A 17,081-nucleotide genomic window follows, 5' to 3' on the forward strand; every position below is an offset into this window, starting at 1 on the left:
TGAGGACTAGAGAGAAAATAAAGACTGATGAAAGAGAGCCCTCAGCTACGGCAGAAAGTCCAAAGCATGTAGCAGGTCAAAGAAGAATGCAGATTATAGCAGGATTCCTGAGGATGACTGGAAGTATTGCTGGAGGAGAGTCACCTTTTCGTCTTTAGTCATTTTCCTCAGGCCCTTTATAAATAATAGGACATAACCATCTTAGGAATAACTGTTTTTCTCAAATTTCTCAGTTTTCAAAAAAACTCTACAAGAGAAAGAAGGACTCTATGCAAAGCAGCTAAGTGGGAGGTGGTAAGAGTCTGTGGGCCAAAAACTCTTCCCAAACCCGCCTTTGCTCGATGCCCTCTCTCAGTAGGGCTGTGGTGGACGAAAGAAGTTTGGAAAACTTTTGTGTGTGAATGAGAAAAAGTGGAAGCCCTAATTTAAAGAGAATAAAAGTCACACCTCCTCCCTAGAGTTTATATTTGGAGAAAGAAGAGTCTACCTCCTTCTAAGGAAACTTCTTACATGAAAATCCTATTAGGGACTTTCGAAATAGTCAAAGCACAAGGCACTAGACAATGGCACAGAGAAAGAGACACCAGGTTTAAGACTTGCTTTGGAGGTTGAATTGATAGAATGTGGTGAAAACAAGCTATATTGTGCAATAAGCCAAAAAACAGAATAATCTCTTTCTTCTCATCTATTGTTTAAATAAAGAGTTGACTTTTATACTGTAAATGTAAAGAAAACAAAAGTTTCATTCATCTTTCTGTAATGATGCCAGTCTAATTTGCTATTAAATTTCCATTCAAATGCTCTATTTTGTTTAGTTACAAGGGATTTGATCCTCTTAAACTTTCCCAGGCAGTTTGTATGAAGTCAGTTGCTAAGAGAATTCCTAAGGGAAACCTGCAAAAACGTTGCAAGATAAATAACCTTAGTACAATATGCAGATTAAGTAGAAGAGAAGGTTTAAGAGTTATCTTTAGAAAGGAAAGGATTTAGAATTCTGGGCTAGAGTTGCTAGTTAATCACTGGTTGGAAGAAATTTAGTCCAGGTAGTTTTTATACTTCCCAAGAAGGGAGGACATTTACATTTTTCCTCTTGGAAATAAAGGTAAGAATTAGCACCTAGAGAAAGCTGGAGACAAATGTTCATCAACCCCTCTCTCTGCCACCGCCCTCCCACCCCCACATAATCTCCTTTTTCTTCCTCTTGCACCTCTCACAGCTCTTCCTTAGGTAACTCAGAGATAAAGGACCTAAACATAGGAAACCATAGGTGACAGCTGGGAGGTCTCAAAGGTCTAAAGTGAGGTTAAACTTCTGGGAAAAGCCTTTGGCAATTTACTTAGTTAGGTAAGTAAATGAAGCAATAGGATATGCTAGGAAAAGCATGGGTTTAGGGCAGACAGCCATGAATTTGAAACCAAATTCTACCATCATCTTGAGCAGGTTAGCCAAGCTGTTTAAACCTTAGTTTAGTCATCTCTAAAATGATTACCAATGGAACCTGTGATACATATATAGGGTAGGGTTTATAGTTGTGAGTGTGCAAAACACAGAGTTTATTCTTGTATTATTATTATTTACTACTTACTGTATCTTCCATGTGAGCAACTATAAACCTACTTTTGCCCTACTGTGTATTGGGTTGGCCAAAAAGTTCCTTTGTTTTTTTCTGTTAAGATGGCTCTAGTAGTGCTTAGTTGTCTTTAACTACATTTGAAACAATTTTGTTAGATTGTATCATGACAGCTGTCATATAAATTTGCATTAAAAAAACTGATCAAAGTTGGTGAATTTTTGTGTAGCCATTTTAATATTGAAGATGGAAGAAAAGCAACATTTTTGGCATATTATGTTTTATTATTTCAAGAAAGGTAAAGGTGCAACTGAAATGCACAAAAAGAGAAAGGATTTGTACAGTGTATGGAGAAGGTGGTTTGACTGATATAACATGTCAAAAGTGGTTTGTGAAGTTTTGTGCTGGAGATTTCTCAATGGATGATGCCCCACAAGTTGGGTAGACCAGTTGAAGTTGATAGTGATTAAATCAAGACACTACCTGAGAACAATCAATGTTATACCACATGGAGGAAGATAACCGATATACTCAAAATATCCAAATCAATGAAGTTATTGGTGAAAATGAAAAATGTGTGCTTTATATTATGAAAAAAACTAAATGGACTTTTTGGCCAACCCAGTATTATGCAGGCACTCAGTTAGGTACTCAGTACTTCTTTAATATCTCTCTAAGCTGGATTTGAAGTAAGTAGCTAGAAATCATAAACTTTATGTAGAGAAAGAAAAGATATTCGACCCACAGTACACTCACAAAAGACCAGTGGCGCTTTGTTGACATCTCCCCCCACCTCCCCATTTGCTAATTGATAAAATCTTAGCAGTGGAATAAAAAGGATTATTGTCTATCATTTGAAAAAAATCATACCTAAGAAACAGAAGACAATACTAGATAATTTTTAAGGTTAATCATTTAGAGATTTTTTTTTTACCAGCATATGGTGTTCAATGTTCCCACATCACAGAATGTGTTCTCTGCCTATACATGGATATTCTTATCTCTCAGAAGAGTAAAAAGAGGTACCTTAAGTGTAAATTGTAACTAAATTTTGCGCTATCTTTGACTAGTTGTTGTACCTGTAGTACTGAATTTGTTATGACATTCCTTCCATTATTGTCTTAGCACCCCAGCTAATAAAATTTCTGTTAAGGAAACTATTAATTAACATAATTAATTATTATTACATACTAGATGCTGCCCTAATAATAGTAATAATAATAAATAATTTATTACGACATACTAGGTATTATACTAATCACACTCTTAGTATTTTTAATATCATTAATAGCTATAAACATATGTATAATAACAGTAGGAACCATTTGTTGAATGCTATTGTATGCCACATTTTATGCGTTTGATAAGCATTTTATATAAATTTTCACAGTTAATACTCTCAAAGATCTAATGAGCTAAGTATCATTAGATAAATGAGGAGACAAGACAACCCTTTCTTGTTAAAGGAAAACTCACCATGTCTAACCCTTCCATGCACCGATAGAATAGAATGGTAATATCTTAAATTTAGAAAGTGCCATTCATAAAAGTGTACTGTTAACTATTTTACAAATTTGTACTCTATGCAACAATAATGCTACATTACACAGGGCTTCCCCCTAATACATAGCATTTGATAAATTTTATGCAATAGTCCATTAGAATAACAGGTTAAGAAAGGAACAAAATTCCATCTGAAATACAGAGACAATGTAGAAAAATCAAATACTTTAGCTTGACTGGAATTCAGCCCAATGTATTTCCAGATTCATAAATATACTGGACGAAGATCATTGACATTGTCAGGGGATTATCATTAAATTTCAACCCAAAGGCAACAAACTCAAGCAATGCAGATAGATATAGAAAGTAGTGCCTCCTAAAATAAAAATAAAGCGAATACCACAATTTATTCTAGTTCCTATTCTTTTCACTAACCAGCAGACTCACAAATTAAATATTTAAAGATTTAAAATTAATACAACTTTATGCAGTTGACCAATATGCTACTAAATAAAATTATCTTCTTTACATTTACAGTGTCTCACAGTTCAAAAATTTAACCTATGCCCATCTATTTCCTACCTCCCCAAATAATATAGTAACTTACTTACCCTATAGTTCAATTTGGCAGAGGAGACAGAGAAGATAGGGTATTATTTCATTGTTATCTTACTTTAAGGAAAGAAATACAATATGAACAATATGGACAACTGTACCTCTGTGTATCAACCACAATGCTTTCACTATTGACTCTGTTGTTGATCAAATGCAAACTGTTACCATTCGATCAGATGAGGTTCCTCAACAATGGAAATGTTTTAAGTGAAATTTATAAAATAAAGAAAATAAATAGACTCCAGAAATTCCAGTTTTGAGAAGCTGCTTACACACAAAAATGCTTAAAACTGAAAGGGTTGGTAGAAAATTTCTGGGTTTCTTTAAAAAAAAGGAACATGGAATTCCATGAGATTCTTTTCTAAATAAACCATTAACAATGTTGTAGATCTAGAAAACCTAGAAGGGTGCATAATGGACTGAAGTCTCTGCTTTGTGACTCACAGGTATATTTCTCAGGAAGTACTTCCTCTGTTAGAGGGTCATATACGTGCATAAGCTGAGAGTCTACTGAGACAGAAATTCTGCGTGTGTCATAGGGATAAAATTTGATCTCAAGTCCCACATACATATAAAAACTAACTGTTGTCCAAACCTCAATAAATTCAGTACTGTGGGTAGTGTTTTGCCTCTAGAATGTCTTTTTTTTTTTTTTGCCTCTAGAATGTAATTCAAATTTACACTAGTAAGTTATGCATTTCCCAACTCTTTTTAGAAAAAGATAGGTTATATGAAATAACGTCTAAAGGCAAATTGGACATTTCCTTTCAAAAGTAATAATAATAACAATAGCAACATTAAGACAATAATAATTACTGTTCTAGGCATTATGCTTAATGTTTCATATTCATCAATAAATTAATAAAGCAATCAATACTTTTAAGAACATATTTTAGACTAGACACTATACAGAATGTGTCACACACAAAAGATAGAAGCAATTTGAATTACACAACAGAACTAGAAAATATAATGGATGAGAATATCATGGAAGATTTTTTGATAAAACTGAATAGGCCCTTTCATATTTCTGCATTGACTCTCTCCAAATATCTCTAATGTCTGCTTTAAAAAAAAACTGTAATAATTTTGAAAAAATTATTCACAAAGAAAACTCCCACTCTTTTATATAAAGTACTGATTCTTAACTTAAGACACATAATATTCTCTACTATTTCTGTAAAATCACTGACAAGTAGTCATAAAATTTAAATAATAACTGAAAATAGTCTTCAGAGATCAAAAGGCCAGGAAGAATTCTTAAGACTATACATTGGCCTCCACCCACATTTTTCAATGCCATGTACTTTTATCTGGCAACACTCTCTTCTGTTATTTTTTTATCTCTTGATTAAAGAACATCAGCATTTATTTACAGAAGTATCCTGAGAGTGTTCCCACAAGTGTTTATTCCTATGAAGATCAAGAAAGCAGGAAGAAAATATGAGAATTATAGTATTCTGAGGTCCTTTAGTTTTCTTCTTTTTTCTTATGACTATTCTATTATTAGGCCTACAACTTATTTCTAATAGGCTGAATCTTTCAATAGACCCAAAATATAGGGCTCTTTACTTATGATTTGAACATATCAGTTGCTCAGTTGTTATTTTCGTGGTCATTTTAAGTTATTTCAACCATAAATGCTTTAATTCCCTGAATATGCTAAAGCTGTCTGAGTACAAATATATTCCTACCACATTCCTCTATGCTAACCTGGTAATGTAGTTGAGAGTAAAGTTTCATTAAAATATATGAGAGGCCCTCGCTGGGTAGCTCATTTGGTTAGAGCATGGTTCCGATAAGCCAAAGTCGTGGGTTTGATCCTGGTCAGGGCACATACAAGAATCAAACAATGAATGCATCAATAAGTGGAACAACAAACGGATGTTTCTCTGTCAAGCTCTCTCCCTTCCTCCCTCTCTAAAAATCAATAAATTAAAAATAATGAAAAATATATGTGAAAAACTGGTACATTATTAACATTAAAAAATTAAACAATATATATGGTAGTTATAGGACTTAAGATGCAGTCCAACCTTTAGAACTTCTGATGTATCATTTTAAAACATCATTTATCATTGTAATAAGGCTGAGGTCAAGTTTCTAAAAATGCAACTTGTTAAAAGCAGGAATAAATGAATGAGGGATGAGTCAGCTCATATGAGGGAAAGGGTAAAAAAAAGACTTCAAAAGCACACCACATGACTTGGTAAATATTCAGTGTATCAAAATGTAGTTGCCATCTGGTGTTGATAGACTTAGAATATGTGTTAAAAAAAACAAGAAAGGAAGTACCTCAGCCAGGTTAATGTGCTCTTGTCTACATTTCATAATTAAGGTATTAAGTGCTTTAATAAATATTAACTACAAAAGAAAGGATGCAGTATAGTCAGATTTGGGCAATATTTGTTGGGGGTGGTAGAGAGGAGTAAAATACAGTAAGAACTGATGACACTTACATAAGCTTAAAACAAAAAAGTGTTTTAGGTAAAGCAGAATTCTTAATCATGTGACAATACTTCCGGAATGTCAGCTTCACAGTTAAACACAGGGAAGCGGTAAGCCTCCATTTAGAGAGAAACTGAAATCTCCTTCATTGTCAGCTTTGAACATCCCATTATTCTTTTCTTTGCCTCAGACTATTTAAAAGTATACAATAAACTAGGGAATAAGCTAAGTTTTGGTTGGATCGTAAAAGGAAGGAAAAACTGAAAAGCCCTGGCATCCTTCGAAGTTTTTAAGTGTATGTGTGCGCACTCACGCAAACCTGGACGTGAGAGTGAAAACTTGTCCAGAGTGTCAGTGCCTGTCTAAGGCCCGTATCTGGGCTTGTTATAGATAATTCTCTCTTTAACCCTCAACATCCCTGGGTTTCCAAATGGTGACAATTTATGTACTACCATGTATTACCAAATCTCTTGGAAATAAGATGATAGGCAGAAAAGTTTCAATACAGCTTTGAAGGTTAATTAGGACAGGGTTTAGGGGAACTGTTAGTAAAATGGATTAAGCACTTCAGGCAAGTGTTGACCAGAGTCAAGCATACATTTTTAAAAAATTGAGGTAAAATTTACATAAAGCAAAATTTACTGATTTTAAAGTGTACAATATGAAGAGTTTTGATAAATGTACTGTAGGCCCTCTATATCCTCAGGTTCCGCATCCACAGGTTCAACCAATTTGGATCAACGTTGTTGCGGACATGTGCTATGCAGTCAGGTAGGCCTGCGACGGTTTGGTCTGCGCTGACCACTGGAAGACTTTTTCTCTTGTCATTATCAACAACTACTTACATAGCATTTACATTGCATTAGGAATTATAATTTAAAGTATAGAGAAGGATGTACATAGGTTATATGCAAATACAATGCCATTCTATATAAGGGACTTGAGCACCCTCAGATTTTGGTATCTATAGGGGATCCTGGAACCCTGCAGATAAGGAGTGACAACTGTATTCTAAAAAAGATATAGAATCTTTCTGTGTGTCCCTTCCAGTCAATTTCAATGTCTCATAAACAACCAAACGTCTAATTTTAATCTCCATAGATTAGTTCTGCCTTCATATAAATGGAATCATACACTGTGTGTGTGCAGTTTTGGGGGGTCCCGACTTCTTTTGCATAACATGTTTCTGAAATTTATCTATAATGTTGTCTGTATTTACATGGTCCATTTCATTTTGTTTTGTTTGCTTATTAGCATTCTATTCTATAAATATACCATATTTTGCATATCCATTTTTTACAGTTGGGTGTTTTCATTTTTAAACAATTATGAATAAAGTTACTATAAATGTTCTTGTACAAATATTTTTGAGTGCATAGTTTTTATGTCTTATTGGTAAATACCCAGCAATGCAATTACAAAATTACAGGGTAGTTATATGTTTAACTTTATAAGATACTGACTCAATGCTCCAAAGTGGAACATTCCCACTAGTAAATGTAAGGGTGTCAAGTATTCAATCTATATCCTTGTCAAAACTGAGTATGTCAGTTTTTTAAAATTTTAGTTATTTTAGTAAGCATGAACTATGATCTTGTTGTGGTTTTATTTTAAATTTCCCTAGTATCTAATGATGCTGAATACCTTTTTCTATGAGCTTACTGGCCAATTTAGATCTTCCATTGTGAAATGCCTACTCAAGTCATTTGCCCATTTTAAGGTTTTGTTTGTCTACTTCTTACTGATTTGTAGGCATTCCTTACATAATCTGGGCATGAGTTCTTTGTTATATGTATTAGAAATATTTTCATTCAATATGTTGCTTCCCTTTTCCTTTTCTTAATTTCATGATAATTAGAAGTCTTTAATTTGGATGAGGTTTTATTTATCAATTTTTTCTATTCTGAGTTAGGACTGTCTGTATCCCCTAAGCAAAAGTTACAAGATTTTTTTCCCTACATGTCATTTTAGAAGCATTACAATCTTAGCTCTTGCAGGTATAAAATACATATTAAATTAATTTTGATGTGTAGTGTAAAATAAGAGGCCAACAATTTTTTCCAAATGTCTAACCAGTTTTTCAAGCACCATTTGTTTAAAAGACTTTCCTTCTCCCAATTAAATTATGTTGTCACAGTAGTTGATATCAATTGAACATATATCTGACATGTTCAATTGATATCAGTTGATATGTTCAGTTGGTATCTGGTATCTCTTTTTTGTTACAATGATCTATATGTGTTTTTTTTGGTGGGGTTGGTATAATCTGTCTTTATTATCGTATTTATGGAAAGCCTTGAAATTAGATAATGTGAACGTCCCAACACATTCTTCTTTTTCTAGGTTATTTGTAATTCAGTATGAATTCTAAAAGCAACTTGACAATCTCTCTAAAAATACCAAAAAAAAAAAAAAAAACCCAACCAAAAACCCTGTCGAGATCTTCACTCAGATTGTTGACCCTATAGATCAACTGGGAAAGAAATGCCACCTTTCTAAAAACAACACTGAGTGTTCATCCATAAACAATAACTATTTCTCTAAGGCCTTTTTAGTTTTGACTGTGGAGGCCTTATATTCCTTTACTAAACTTATTCCTAAGTATTTTATATTTTTATGCTTTCATAAATTGACTTTAAATTTCATATGGAGATTGTTTGCCACTACTATATAAAATATAATTATTTGCATAATGATTTTGTGATCTTCCTAAATACACTTATTAGCTCCAGCAGTTGTTTTATATATTCCTTAACATTTTCAAATGTAATCAATCATGTTATATGTGATAAAGATAATTATAATTCCTTTCTTCTCTGTATTTCTTTAATTTATTTTTTCCTGTTTTATTATTTTGGCTAGGATCTTTAGCACAATATTGAACAGAAATAGTAAGAATAGATCTTGTTGCCTTCTACTAGATCTTAGGAAGAAAGCATTTATTCAGTCCTTCATTAAGTACGGTATTAATTGTAGGATTTTCATGGAAGCTCTTCATTAGATTAAGGAAATTCTATCTCTTTTATTTTTCTGAGAGTTTTTATTATAAACCCCTGTTAATTATTTCAAATGATTTTTGCATCTATTGAGATATTTTTTCTGCTATTCTAATAATATGATAAATATACATTGATTTATTTTCAAATGTTGAACTAAACTTGCACTCGCAAGATAAACTCCAGTTGGTCATGAGTTATTAACCCATTTTATGTATTGCTGGACTTTATTTGCTAGTATTTTTAAAAGATTATTATGTCCAGACCAATGATGGGCACTGACCTGTGATTTTCTTATATCTTCTCCAGGTTTTCCTACGAGGATTGTTTTGGCCTCACAAAACAAATCAGGAAGTGTTTTCTCCTTCTGTATTTTCTGAGAGTTTTTGTAGAGTTTACATTAATTTCTCCTCAAGTATTTTATAGAATTCTCCTAGAAAACTATCTGAGCCTAGGGTTGTCTTTTTAAGAATGTTTTTGATAACAAATTCAATTTCTTTAATAAATATAGGGTTATTCAGATTTTCTGTTTCCTATGCAATTTTGGCACCATGTTTTCTAAGGAACTTATCTATTTCATCAAAATTGTTGAAATTATCGGCATTAAATTTTCATAATATTCCCTTGTTATCCTTCCAATATTTGTGATATATAATGATATCCCCTCTTTCATTACTGCTATTGGTAATTTGTATCTTTTCATTCTTGTTAGAGGCTTACCAATTTTACTTACCTTTTTAAAAAATCAAGCTTTGCCCTTGAATACTGTTTGTTTTCTATTTCTTGGATTTTTGCCTTAGTATTTATTTTTTTCTTCAACTACTTTGGGGTTTAATACGATCACATTATTTTTCTTTATTTAAGTGGAAATCTATCTCACTGACTTTAAACCTTTCTTCTTTCTGCTATATCCTTCTTTCACCCATGCTACAAATTTTAATATATTGCATTTTCAGTAAAACTTGATTTAAAAGTGTTTTATAATTTTCTTCATGAATTTATCATTTCAGTTATGAGATATTTACGTTTGTTGTTTAATTTCCAAATGGTCTTTTCTAGATATTTTGTTTTTTTAAATTTCTAATTTAATTAAATTAGGATCAGAGAACATATTTTATAGTATCTCGATTTTTTGAAAATGTTTAAAACTGATTTGATGGCCCAGACTGTGGTCTACCTTGGTAAAAGTCCCATGTGTAGTTGTAAAGAATCCACATTTTTCAGGTGGGAATAGTGTTTTATAAATGTCAAGTAGGTAAGGTATTTGATGATGTTTTTAGTATCTTGTATACCCTTACTGATTTTGTCTACTTATTCTATCAAGTACTGGCGTAAAAGTATTAAAATCTCTAATTGTTATTTTGAATTTGTCTATTTTTCTGTTTTTCTTTTAGTTTCTGCATACATGTTTATTACTTATGTCTTCATGATAATTTGACATATATCACTGTAAAATATCCCTGTTTATCTCCAATAATACTCCTTTTAAAGTCTACTCTAATATTAATATGCCCAATATAACATTTTTGTTTAATGCTTGTATTCAATGTTTTCCCCATTCTTTCACTCTCAAGATAGTGCATTCCTTATAGACTGTATATAGTCAAGTCCTACTGTTTTAATCCAGTCTGACAGTCTCTGCCCTTTAATTGTAGTATTTAATCATTTATATTGAATGGAATTATTTCTATCGTTGAATTTAGATTTACTATCTTATTATTTGTCTTCTTTTTTTGCTCCTCTGATTTCCTTTTTAATGCAATTAATTGGTAATATATGACTGCAATTCAAATCAACTATAAGCTTTTTGGCTGTATTTATTATTTTTTTTTGCATTAGTTTTTAGCAGTTGTTCTAGGGATTGCCATATACCTTTTGAATTTAGCACTGTCTACTTAGATGGAATATTATACCACTTCAGGTAAAGGTATGAGCCTTATAAGAGTATAATTCCAGTCCTGGCTGGTATGGTTCAGTGGACTGAATGCCAGCCTGCAAACCAAAGGGTTGCTGGTTCAATTCCCAGTCAGGGCACATGCCTGGGTTGCAGGCCACGTCCCCAGTAGGGGCCGTGAAGGAGGCAACCACACATTGATGTATCTCTCACTCTCTCTCTCCCTCCCCCTCTCTAAAAAAAAAAAAATAAACAAAATATTTTTTTAAAAAAGAAGAACTTAATGAACAAAACAAACAAATGACCACAAAAGAACCAAAGACATGGACACAAGGAACAGACTGACAGTGACCAGAGGGGAGGGTGGAGCGGGATAAGGGGAGAAAGAAGGGGAAAGGTCTAGTCAAGGAACAGGTATAAATGATCCATGGACATGGACAACAGGGTAGGGATTGACTGTGGGAGAGGGGGATGGGCAGGGCAAGGAAGAACAAGGAGGGAAAATTGGGACAATTGTAATAGAACAATAAAACAAAGAAGTTAACACACATACATACACACAAAGTGGCTTTCCCTGATTCTAGCCTTCATTGTTTATGATTAGGAAACGGTTGACATTTACTTAACTGTTCCTTTATAGGCAATCTATTCCCCACATCCCTCTGGCTGCTTTCAAGATTTTTCTCTATATCTTTGGTTCAAAGAAGTTTGAAAACAGTATGTACATGTGATTTTACTTGTATAATTTTGCTTTTTCATCATTTTTTGGACATTTTCAGCTATCATTTCTGTTTTAAAAAATACTTAAAAATTATTTTTAGAGAGGGGAAGGGAGGGATAAAGAGTGGGAGAGAAACATCAATGTGTGGCTGCTTCCCAAGTGCCCCTCCCCCCCCACTGGCTGGCCTGCAACCCAGGCACATACCCTGACTGGGAATCGAACCGGCGACCCTTTGGTTAGCAGGCCGGTGCTCAATCCACTGAGCCATACCAGTCAGGGTTCGGCTCTCATTTCTTTAAATACCATTTTGTCCCATTCTCTCTTCTACCATCTTCAATCTCCTTTTATTCCTCTCCAATTTTTATTCTAGATATTGTACATTAACCTTTTGATACTTTTTCATAATTCCATTTATTTTCTTTTTCTGAGACCCTCCAAGATTATTAGACAATTTGATATTGTTCTACAGATCACTGACATGGGATATTTTTTCTCTTTGTCTTTATATTAATAATTTTATTGATCTCCATTCAAGTTTACTGATATTTTTTTTTGCCATTCCTAATCTGTTTTTAAGCCTCTCCCATTATTTTCAGTTTGTAGGTTTCAGATATATTTTTACTTTTCAGTTCTTTTTAATACTTTCTCCTTCTCTGCTTATTTTCTCATCCATTCCCTCAATTATGACCATATTTTCATTTAGGTCCTGCATATACTTATAACTTTTGCTTTAAAGTCCTTGTCTGCTAATTTAAAAATCTGCATAGTCTAGGGATTTGATTCTATGGATTATTTTGTGTTTTTAAGATAAAAGTCACATTTTCCTGTTTCCATGTCCAGTCATTGTTTAATGGTATTTGGACAAATATATAACATGTAATAGAGACTTTGGGTTCTGTTATCTTGCTCTAAAGAATGAATTTCTATTCTAGCAGGCAACTAAATTACTGGTTGATCACTTTGGCATTGTGATGACTTAGTCTGATGCTTCTTTAGATCCTTTCAATGTTGCCGCTTTGTTCCTTTTTTAAAAATTTAATTTCTCAGTCCTGAGTCACCCCCAAGTGTGGCCCTTCTGGGTTTTAAAGCCTCAGACATTTACCAAACCCTTCTCATTTAGTAAGACTCACAACTTCGAATTTTGTCTCCCCTTCATCAGATATATTTGTTAGCTCTTTTAGCTTTCTAGTTGTTCCTTTTCTCCAGGTCCTAGTAGCCTCCCCTCTGTGTTCACAGTTCACAAGTCAGCCAAGACAAGAGGAGAGTTTATATGGAGATTTACAGGCCCCTCCCTCTGTGGTTTCATCCTTTCCAAGATTTTCTTCCTCAGTTTCAGCCACTCTGCCAACTCTAAACTCCATCTTGTGACACCTCAAACCAATAATACTGTGGCTGGCTGCTTGAATTCTAACTGTCCCACACCATAGAGACAGGGAAGTTCCTTCATGGGAAAATCTATAATAAATGTGAATTGCACCCAGTACAGTTCACTCCAGATTCTGTCTGCTTTTGGTCATTCTCCAATGCCTTCAAATAATTGTTTGTTAGTTTTTAATTGTAGTTTCGTTACTTCCAAAGAATCGCAACTAGACTTTAGTTGCAGAAATGTTTGTTCTGGAATAGTACAAGTTACTTCTTTATTATCAAAATCAGAACAATAGTATTTAGAAATTGTTTTGGAAAGTTGCATTATAATCAGTGTCAATAGGCTTGCCTCTTCTAATAGACTGCTTGTTTATTATAAGAAAATCTTATGTTTTATATCTTAAAAATAATTCACAGGGCCTAGGAAAATGGTATATATTCCACTTACTAAATATGGCCAATGAATATTTATATAACTAAATTCGACAATGAATATTTGTATAACTAAATTACTCTATAATCTATAATTATAGATTATAAGAGTGAAATCATAGACCTATAAGAGTGAAATGAAACAGTGTTACAAGTAAAGAAAACCACCTTAAGAAATGTGTTTGGGAGATCAGTGATATGAGATACGTATCTAATTACGACAGAGAATCTGAACATGTGGTATCACTGTGCAAGGAAAATGGGTATCACCATTCTCACCATTTTAAAAGCCTATTCTAAGAGAGGCATTTGCTAAGTATTTTATATAGATGAACTTAGAAAGTGGCTCAGTTAGTCAGACTCCAGAGTTAAATTCCAACCATTCTCTCTTACTGCCTACTCAGAATTGACATTAGACTCATTCATAGCACTCATTACTTGTTGTAACAATATGCATCTCCTATAAATATTCTTCCCATCTTCTACATTAACAACTTGCTTCCTATGTCATGTAAACTTGCCCTCCATCCTTACCATACAATTCTTATTCATTTCATAGACCAGCAGTGAAATGGAGATCTCAGGATTGAAGCAGTGAGCAGTCAAGAAATACCTCAGGAATCAATGAACCTGAGACAGCCTTTTCAGCTCTGTCTATACCCCTCTTGTCCTTAGAAATCAATTTCAAATTCATCTCTTCCAGAGAGCTTCCAATATTTAACCTGGAACCACCTACCATTCCACCTGACCAATTACTTTGGCAAATTGATGTAACAGGCCAATTACTAATTATTTACTTCTATATCTCAACAGCATTCTGGGTGCTGCGTGGAAAACAAGTGAAGAACCAGGCAAGGTCCTTAGTCAAAAGCACATTACCCTTTGGTTAGAGAGTCTCTTACCCATCACACAGTATAACCTTCATCTAATTATCAATCTCTATGTATGCATATATTTCAATATGTCACTCTTCTCTTTTTTTTTGTAATGATTTCATGCAGGGTATTCATTTTAAGAACCCAATTAACTTCCTATTGGTATCCATACATTTCACTGTAGGGATTTAGGGCTGAGCAGAGCCCTGTGGCTCCTATCAGGTCCTTCTGGTGGAATTCGGTCCTTGCTGCCTTTTCTAACTTTCCTCGCTGAGCTTGTAATTAACTAACTTATAAAGTCTTTGTACACATTAGGTAATATTTGTCCTCTGTACTCCCAGGAGACTGTTGTAACTGCCCAGCTAGGAAGCCCTACCCTTCATTATTCAGCAACAGCTTGAAGAGTATTCTAACTCTAACCTTCCGCCCTCTGATGGACCAGCTGCATCAAAGACTGTGTTCCCTTGTTTGTTTGTTTTTTTCCCCTTTTTCTTCCTGATGCAGAACCACCATTTCAAACTAAGTCATCTATTCAAAAAGTAAAAAATCTGGATCTAAATTTTCAAAACATGTCTCTTCTGTGAACCATGGCAAATCTAAACTGGATTATGCCTTGTGTTAGACTCAGGACTCATGTGGTCCCCTTTTCTCTGCCCCACTGGATCCCTGCATGCTGTTCAGGGGAAGTTGCTGGCTTTGGAACTGACAGTTTGGAAATGAAGGCATTTTTCTTTTAGGGAGAATAGTCCTTCAGTGATTCAAACAACGAGCCTTGTGATCAAAATAATTCATAAAGGAAAAGATTTATGAAGTGACTTCACTCGCACACAATGCATTTTTTAAACTTTGTTTTTTAAATAAATCTGTCAGTACACAAGCCAAGACAACACATCTGAATGCAATATCAGTGGACACACCCTGACTCTCTTCTCCTTTGCTAGTCCAAGACTGTGGAAAAAAAAGGCAAAGAAAAAGCTTCTCTTTGTCTTTTTTACTTAATCTTAGTTTTTAAAAATATTAAAAAATGCTAGTTCTATGAAAAGACTTAAAAATTGTGCATACTATTGTTTCCTACATAAAAACATGTCTTTTAGAAATCCATTTTCCATCTACCACCGTGCTTGTTTAAGAAAATAAAAAATAAAGAAGTCCAACTTATAATGAGTCTCTGTGGCACAAGGAAGCCTGTTCTAATCTCCCTTTATCAGGTTTGAGTGATAGTTCTGCTCAACGAGTATTGACAGGGCCGTCCTGTTTCTCAGGCTTTCGTTTCCCTCGGTTGGAGAAGGGTACAGTGCATTTTCACATTCTCAAAGTCTGCAGTTGTTTTTATATAAGAAGCAATTTGCTTGGGTCACGTCAGGTCGAATGGGATGCCTGCCCAGCTCTTGGTTTTAAAGGAAAAACATACAGAAAGACACAAAAACACAGCAGTTTCCTTCATTAAATTCCACTCTACCTGCCATGGGCTTCTAGCCACAATGGAATTTCCCACCCTGGCCTAGTCTAGCCTAACTTTTATTTTTAGGGACTTTTTCCCCCCTCAAATCTTATAAGTTTTCTTTCAAGTGAACTTTGAGGTAAGAATTATTAAATGGTAGAGTAATTGCCTGGTTTAAAAAGAATCAGACATGAGAAACAAATGGCTGGTAACCTTCCAAACCTTCCATAATATTTTTGGACAAGCAGCCTCTAGATAACAGACTTAAAAAACAAAACAACAACAACAAAAAACTGTTCATAGTAAGTACAACCAGATAAGTAATGTAACTCAGTATCAAAACTTGAATCATGAAATGATGAGGGGAACAGCACTTTTTCAGTAACACCCTCTATTTAACCATTATGTTGGCTAGATAGAATTTTAGGGGGGGGCGGAACCAGAATAACTGGGAAAAAAAAAACCCTCAGGAAAATATATAGACAGAGAAAAGAGAGTAGTGGGTGGGGGAGATAAAGAGATAGAGAGGGGGATGTGGACAGCAGGCTGGTTTTTGGACCATTTTGTCCTAAAAGCCTTATGCTTTTGCCCATAGCCTGGGGGTAACTGATTTAATCAGGACTGCTCCTGTGGATTATCTAAACTATGAAAAGCAACAGGGAGAACTTCCCAAGAAACTCAGACTGGTCTGCTGCAAAATACTTGATTTGGGGCCTGGAGCTCAGTAGACTGTTCACATTATATACTCAGAGTCCTAAGGAAAATGGCTCAATGCTTCTATAATTCTTTGTTCCTTTGATCTACATCACCATTTGGTGTCTCTTGGCATTAAAAAAGCTCTCAAAAATGACCCTGCTAGTTAATTGATTATAGTCTGGGGGAAAAAAAAGATTGAAAGATGTGATTTTAGGGGATGTCAACCTCACTCTCCCCACATTTAGCAATTTCCTGCTAAAGCCAAAGTGAGGCTTAATCTGAACCAACTCTCTTTAAAACATGTCAAGTTGGCCCTCTCATTTACTATATTCAAGCTAGCTTTTGCATAATCTCCTTCAAACGAGGAAGTTTACTTTTTAGGCATGTCATTTGCTCTTAGCATTGTTGTTCGTTACGCATTTCAGCTTCTTATCCTCAAACCCGTGATTCAGTGTTAAAGTTGATTGATAATGCAGCCATTTCTTCAGCATCACAGCTCATTTCTAAACCAAAGATCAGTTCACT

The 17,081-nt window shown here is 34.2% G+C and overlaps 1 protein-coding gene across 25 annotated transcripts in view; it reads right to left on the reverse strand.

Moving 5' to 3' along the window:
* The window catches only part of ZBTB20 (zinc finger and BTB domain containing 20), an 830,054-nt gene that overhangs the window by 328,842 nt on the left and 484,131 nt on the right, over nucleotides 1-17,081 (reverse strand). The gene's annotated exons all lie outside the window — the stretch shown is intronic.

The sequence above is a fragment of the Desmodus rotundus genome, chromosome 2 (assembly GCF_022682495.2).
Source record: "Desmodus rotundus isolate HL8 chromosome 2, HLdesRot8A.1, whole genome shotgun sequence".
NCBI lineage: Eukaryota > Metazoa > Chordata > Mammalia > Chiroptera > Phyllostomidae > Desmodus > Desmodus rotundus.